This window comes from Nanorana parkeri, unplaced genomic scaffold, assembly GCF_000935625.1.
Source record: "Nanorana parkeri isolate BGI_ZX_2015 unplaced genomic scaffold, ASM93562v1 scaffold285, whole genome shotgun sequence".
Lineage (NCBI taxonomy): Eukaryota > Metazoa > Chordata > Amphibia > Anura > Dicroglossidae > Nanorana > Nanorana parkeri.
In genome coordinates, this window is record NW_017306553.1 from 1,181,674 (window position 1) to 1,189,447 (window position 7,774).

The 7,774-nt window shown below is 42.0% G+C and overlaps 1 protein-coding gene across 1 annotated transcript in view; it reads left to right on the forward strand.

The window, feature by feature from the left end:
- Positions 1 to 7,774, forward strand: part of PAMR1 (peptidase domain containing associated with muscle regeneration 1) — a 41,591-nt gene that overhangs the window by 12,194 nt on the left and 21,623 nt on the right. The gene's annotated exons all lie outside the window — the stretch shown is intronic.

Sequence of the window (7,774 nt, forward strand, 5' to 3'; positions counted from 1 at the left end):
CAACCCCCCCCCCCCCCACACACACACACACACACACTTATTTTATGGAGATGATGAGATGGGGAGGTGCAGAGTGCAATCACTGTACAGCACTACTAAGCAGGAACCAGAGCCTGCATGGCTAATGAGCACATATCGCTGTTCCTATCTACATGGATAATTCAAGCAGGGCTGATGCCAAAGCTTTTTTTAGTTTTGGATAGAGTAAGGGAAGGTTTTTTCAGATTTGTTTTTGCCATTGGGGAGATTTCCCTTGACTTCCAATCTGATAACCACAACAGGAAGTGAGGAAAAATCCCTCCAAGGAGAGGGAAATCCCTGATGGTCAGTAGGGTCACCGAAACTAGTGTCCCCAATGGAAGATTTCCCATTTATTCTAGCTGAAAATGTGGGATTTTCTTTCAGTAATAACATTTGTCAGGACAAATAGAGGGGGTGAAAAATATGGGAGATTGTGTTTTTTACCCATCCTATGTTCAGTATGAATTGCTCAGGTTAAGACTGTTTTACTTTAAAGGGGAAGAACTCCAAAACAAATAACTTCTGTTATTATTAAATTAAGAGCATCAACTAGCTGCAGTTTCCTATGGTGACCACTAGAGGCCGCCATTACCCAATAGAACAAGTATAGAGTACAACATTGTACCACTGGCACTGCCAGTATGTTTCAGGTTCCACAGCCTATTATAGCTTGACTATTACTTGCTTTAAAATCTATAGTTCTAAGAGCAGAAATGTATTAATTTCTACATAGAATTTATTGATAATTACATCTCAGATACTGAAGCTTGTAGACCTGCTTATATGCAAATGAGCTTATCTCCTAAATTAGACATGGGGAGCTCCCAGCAGATATGAATAAAGTAATTAAGTATTCATCATTAATAGAAAATAATGAAATGTATTTTTAAATGCAATTAGTGTCAGTATCTAAATGTGTGAGATATCAGCCTTGGCACAGCAGGAATCCAATTGGGAAGGCCAACACTGGGGGCCAATCGGGTTCTACAGATCTCCTCTCTGGTCTGCTGTTACTCCATTATTGAATCTAAGAGTGTGCCCTTCATCAAACTGTACTGATGATATTGCACTGGAGATCGAAAGTCTATCTATCTATCTATCTATCTACCATTATTTATCTATCTATCTATCTATCTACCATTATCTCTATTATATATTTATCTATCTATGTATCTATGTATTTATCTATCTATCTATTCATTATCTCTCTCTCTCACTACCCATCTGTTATCTATCTATCTATCTATCTATCTATCCATGTATTCATTATCTCTCTCTCTCACTACCCATCTGTTATCTATCTACCTACCATTATCTCTATTATCTATTTATTTATCTATCTATCTATCTACCTAACTATTCATTATCTCTCTCGCTCTCTCGCCCTCTCTCTCTACCCATCTGTTATCTATCTATCTATCTATTCATTATCTCTCTCTACCCATCTGTTATCTATCTATCTATCTATCTATCCATCTAACTATTCATTATCTCTCTCTCTCGCCCTCTCTCTCTACCCATCTGTTATCTATCTATCTACCTATCTATTTAGCTAACTATTCATTATCTCTCTCTCTCTCGCCCTCTCTCTCTACCCATCTATCTATCTATCCATCCATCCATGTACCCATTGGTCTATCGCCAATCTAGTAGTCCTGGCATGGAAGCAGAATTGTCTGTAGCAGGAAATGGATATCACGATTTTATATCAGTCTGTATTGAATAGCGATGGCGTCTCCTGGGAGCCATTGACTGCTTAGTGAAGTCACACTTCATCTTGTGAATCGTGACTGTTCTGCTTCCCTGGGGACCATATGAGGAGGGAGGTCTTCATTCCACATGCCAGCTCCTCTTCTCGGCTTCTCAGGATTAATTCTGTGTGTGCTTTCTATAATAACAGCAGACTGCTTTTCAGCCAACCCAGCCACTAATAATTATAAGATTATTTCTACATGGGCGGTAGAATTTTATGACGTTCGTGTCGGAATGATCTACCGTCTGTATGAATTATCTTCTCTTTTCTACTAATTTAACTAAGCAGCAACTCCAATCAGCTTGTTAATGCAGTTGGGGAATGGCTAAAGATATCTGGAAGCTTTATAGCCATGATTAGGTCAGAGGAAGGGTTCCATGTTCTCAGTCTTCACTTCAAACTGAAATGCCTGATTTAGGGTCTGCCTTGTTTTGGATACAGTAGGAAAGGGATAGCAACCCTGTTATTTTTAATTACTGTCTGTGTCACCACTGAAGAGGTCCTCTCTATTACTCCCGGTGACCACGACTGAAAATGTGGGAAAATCCAAACATTGGAGTTACCAATTCTCATCGATCATAATACATCATATTAAACAACATTTCCAACATTGGAACCTTAAACCTGCAGCTGATCAGGAGAAAGGTTCCAACAGGAAACTCATTCCTTCCCGAATTCCAGAAGGCAATCGGTCAAAGTCAATTTGAACAAAAGTTTTGTGGTTTTTCACGCAAATGCAGGGCCCAAAAGTTGCAAATCCTGACTGTTTCCCTTTGAGGCCACTAATTAAACCTCACCCTTGCAGCCCCACAGTGCATACCCTGCATTTAACTTTCACAGAGGTAGATAGTCTTAGTAGCCTCTTGCCAATATCTGGCAAACCTCCAGGGAACCCCACATGTCCACCGGCATATTTGCAGCCAATCCACTTGTATGGCAAATGAAGGGTCCTCTTCCAGGTGGTGTACTGTCCGCCATGCAGCCATAGATGGCCACGCCATGTCTCTTCCAGAAAAATGCTCCTGTCGTTTTCTGCACAAAGCGCTCATGCACCAACTCCACTCCAAATTCAAATTCCAGTCAACAAGCAGAAACACTTTACTGCACACCTGGGATGTAGAAAGTAATTTGTTGATAAGAGGACCTGTCACACCATTACAATTCTATTAAACACTACAGCATGGTGTAGGCAACTTCAGCACTCCAGGTGTGGTGAAACTACGAGTCCCATGAGGCACTGCAAGCCTCTAACAGTGACGGGCATGACTCCCAGAGGCAGGGACATGGTGGGATTTGTAGCTTCACCACAGGTGGAGTGCCAGGGTTGCCTACCCTTGCAATACAGAATCAGCGATGGCAAAGGCTGGCGGGCTAGGTGTAAAGATTACACAAGAAAGGGAATAAAGTACTTTCTGCTGTTTTATTTGAGCTGAAAATGAACAGGGTGGAATCTTAGTTGGGGGAAGCAGAATCACAAGCAGCTGGTCTCATTATCCATGTGGTCTCGTTCTCAAAGATTACTGTGATTACAAGTCCCATTTGGCACAATTCATTATATACGCTGGGAATTCAGTTTTAAAGAAGAAACACAGAACCAAACCTCTTTCACTCAAATTACTTATTACTGTATTATGGTAGGAGTAGTAGTCATTAGCAAAGACAAAGGTTTTTACATGTCAAGAGGAACCCCAACAAAACAAAACACTTTCTAGAGTTTAATGGAAGAATGGTCTAGATCTCTAGAAATAATTATTTTACACAATATGCTAATTATCTGATCGCCTAATCTAGACAGCCAGGATAATTTGGTTTCTGTACTCTCCCAACTATAATATAGGTCAGATGGTGTCGGTTCCTGCCTCTACCATGGCAGTATTGGTAATATTGGGCACGAGATAAGAAGCCTAATTAGGCAACAGAGCTTTACTTTTACTCCTGGTTCATACATGCTCACCTTTAATAGGCTGAGTAGGAGGCATGACCACCCACAGGTCCTGTTCTGTTGAGGCTGTTCACAAGTGTATGACTGTTGGAGCAATGAAGGTCCACTGAATGAAAGGAGGACTCAGAAAAGGCTCCACAATGACAAAGTACTTATTATTTACTGTGTAGTGAATGACGTGTATTGTAGTGTATATATCTATATATCTATATATACAGTATATATATATATATACACACACTGAGTGGCCGTATCTTCTCTGGGAACAGTATAATCAACAGAGTTTGTATTGCTATAATAATCAGTCTTCTCTTCCTGAGATCAATGGTCACTTTGATGTGCTAGAAACTGTACGCAGAGGTGGTGCCTTGGGAATGCCAGGGCTGTTGTTGACATAGGAAGACAATATTTATTTAAGACTGTTCTCGTGGACAGCATATAGCTGAACATTAATTTATGGCAGCTTCAGTTGCCATCCAATCACTGTCATGAGAAAGATATGTTTGTGTTTTTTGGACCAATCGCGGATACCTCATGTTAATGAATGGGAGCAACTAGAATAAAGATGGATAGGCAGAAGTTATCAGGAAGAGTTCACTGACGCCAGAGCACCTCACTGGAACAGAGGACAAGAAGCCATTTTCCTGATAACTCCTAATCACCATGAAGTCCTGTTCAATATGGAATTTTGTATACCAGCTACAACCAAAGCTAAGTATCAGATAAATAAGTAGCTGTAAAAGTTTGCTAAGCAAAACATGCTGCAGTGCCATAGCCAGGATACGAAGGAGTCACAGTGGCCCCCTTACAGTGACAGCCCTCATGGCATCCTGTCAATATGGAGTATGGCGGTGGGGTTGTGGAGGTTTAGGTGCCTGGTTTGGTGGAGGGTCTATGTGACCTCTCAAGAAGTAGTTCCCAGTAGTTTGTTGTGGAAGCACACCCGAAAACGTTTACTGCTACATATAATACCACAGTACATCACTCATTTTGAATGGTACCACAATGCATCACCCAGCATGGACAAAGCACAGTTTTGATTTAGGAATAGCAAAAAGAAAGAAAGAGATAAGTCAGTTGCTGATAAACCATAAAGAGGAAAGAATTGCTTGCTTAGCCTGGACAGCACCTTGAAGCCGAGGAGAACTTTAGACTCACACAGTTACTGTTTCAAGGCTGGTGCTTGTAGACTTGGCACAAGAGTATGCACAGATTTTTTTCAACTTAATGGCAAGGCTCTGGTGAATGCAATTCCACTGGCGGAGTCCCTATTCTGATCTTGATGTATCGTCTGTATCACCGGGTACCAGGAGCTAGGCATAGAGTTGCCTAGCAACCCAGCATCTCTCTTGCTCAGCCACTTCATCTTTCCTCTGCTGTAGGGCAACCCCAGGCTAAAGCTAGTATATACAACATATACCATATTTAACCCTACGTACAGTAATTACAGAGGCAACTAAACCTCAACTCTACAAAGCATTATCTTTCTGAGTCTTTAGCATGTTACCTGCAAAAGATAAAAAAGGGAACTTTCATTTTTCCTATCTAGCTAACTAAATCAGTCAGTACAAGTAACATAGGTACAGCTGGTTCATGTGGACATGTGTAAGATGAAGTTAGAAAATGAAGACTGATTAGTTAGCGCACAACTAGAGGTGTGTGTGGTGTGTCGTGGCCGTTGTGCGTCTCCTTGTGTTATTAGACCGGGGTGTCTAACTGTGTGATACTGAAGAGCAAACAGGAAAGGGAAGGAGCGCAACTAACTGGAGCAGGCTGCGCCAGTTAGTTACGCTCTTTCCCTTTCCTGTTAGCTGTAAGATGAACCTGATCCACCTGTTGCACCAAGCCATAGTGAAGAAGGCAGTGGCAGAGCCAACAAAGGGTTAAATGGTTGCTCAGTGCTGTAGTGTAGGAAATTACATTCTGGTAACGGTGTCTGTTGATACCTGTAATGATAATATTCAGTACCGGAATTCCTTTTTGCATTTCACATATCTTTATTTATATTTGTCGCCACATTTACATGCGAGCCAAGCTGTCCAGCAACAGTGACAGTTACAGGATTGAGACAAACCATATACCACTGTTGAGGGTGCTTACTACAGTCAGGTTTAATGCAAAGTTTTTATTCCTTTTAAAACCTTTTATTTGTACTATTTAACATTTTATATAATGAACACTGTTGCTGTAACTACTTAAAAGGTATTAGCTGTAGTTGGGTTGTACTTTGTCTCTTGCTTATCCCACTTCCAGCGTGCGTGCGCACAACGGAGGTGAGCCCTCTTCCATGGGGGCCACATACATGCCTACCAGTGTTTCTGCTTAGAGTGCACTTCATTGTACACCCCTAGATAGAGACTAGGCTGTCCTCGACTCAGTCTTGTACTAATGATCAGGACCTGGGAGGACCGGCTCCCGATCACATGATCACAGATATAGCCTGTGGTTGGCTATCACAGTTATCATTAGCTATAGAACCCTCCCCAACTGGTTGGCAGGAGCTCGGCGCGACAGGCCAGAGCGTCCAGCTCATCTCCTGGCAATCAGTAAACTCTTAGCAACCTGGGGCGCTCTGGCTTGAAAGGGCCCCCCATGTGACCCACAGAGATGCCACCTGAGGCAACTGCATTAAAGGGACAGCCCTGGTGACAACACTACTGTGCAATTTCACTGCAGAACAAACAGCGTTGTCACCCGGTTAAAAGAAGTGCAACAATAACAGATCTATTAGCATTACATGATCAACAGGTATTAGACTGTTACTCAGAAAACCAAATGCTGCTGTGTTAGGCCCCATTCACACCTGACCGTTTTGTAGCGCGTCCTACGCTCAATGAACGCTCTAAAAAATAAATAGCATTGTAGTCAATGGTATCGTTCCCACCTGTCCGTATTTCCGCCCGTCCCGAACGCACTACAAAACGGCCCACGCATGAAAAGGTCCCGGAGCGTTTTTTGCTGCGTATTGGTCCGTTTTGTAGGGCGTTTTCCATTTGTATACTGCCAAGTAGCCTTTGGAATCGCGCAACTTTTTAAACGCGAATTGCGGTAAAAAACCGCGTGACGGTCGCGCGACAGACGCGCATATTACAATACGCATAGGTGTGAATGGGGCCTTAATGCCAGTGACAGGCTGCATCTCATATGTCATTTGGCCCGTAGTTCCACTTCAGTGACTCTGCAGTCTTCTTGCCTGGCCAGAAAGAGTTAATCAGATCCTGTCGGGGGACTACACTTCATTAAAACTACAAGGTCTCATTACTGTACGCGCCTTGCCAGCACCGTGCCGCTATTAATTAGACATCTCCCGAGTAGCTCCAAGCAAAGTTAATGATGACCACGATAAATTATTGAACACCCTTTAATATGTGGCACATTGGGACGAGATTAACAATGCGTCAGGACCGGACGGCGAGATATGAAATGAAAGATGGAGGTGGAAGGCGCGTCCCCAGGTCGCTGACACACAAGCTCTCTTTTATTACAATAACAATATTCTCTTTATTAAAATTCACCGGGATCTTCTTATTTACGCGGAAGGGAGCCATTTCCCTCTGAGCTGGAAGTATGCTTCCTTCATTTAGTTCTTCATCTTTTCATTTCAGGATGAGTTGGGTTTATTTAGGGTCTGACTACAGACAAAACTTTCTCTTTTAGATTTGAATGGACTTGAGAAGATTAAACACTTTTGTCAGCTTTTTATTGTTATCTGTGACTTCCCAGAGAGATTTAACCTAACTTCCTGTTGCTTATGACAGGAGGAAGAGAAATGAGGGAGAGGTTGTCACTGGGACAGGAAGACACAGACAATAGTAATCATCTACAGGTTATAATAATTATATTAATTATAATTATACATATGACAGAGTAATATAGTAATAGGCAATATATAATAGCCCTTCTCTATTTTACTAAAAAGAGCGTTTTGTTGCAATCTGTGTCACCACTGACAGGAGAGGGGGAAATCTACCCAATGGGGACAAAGACAACAAATAAAACCTTGAAAGAGGTTCTGTCCTGCCCGCAAAAAAAAAAAAATAGTTTTAGGAACTTATGCT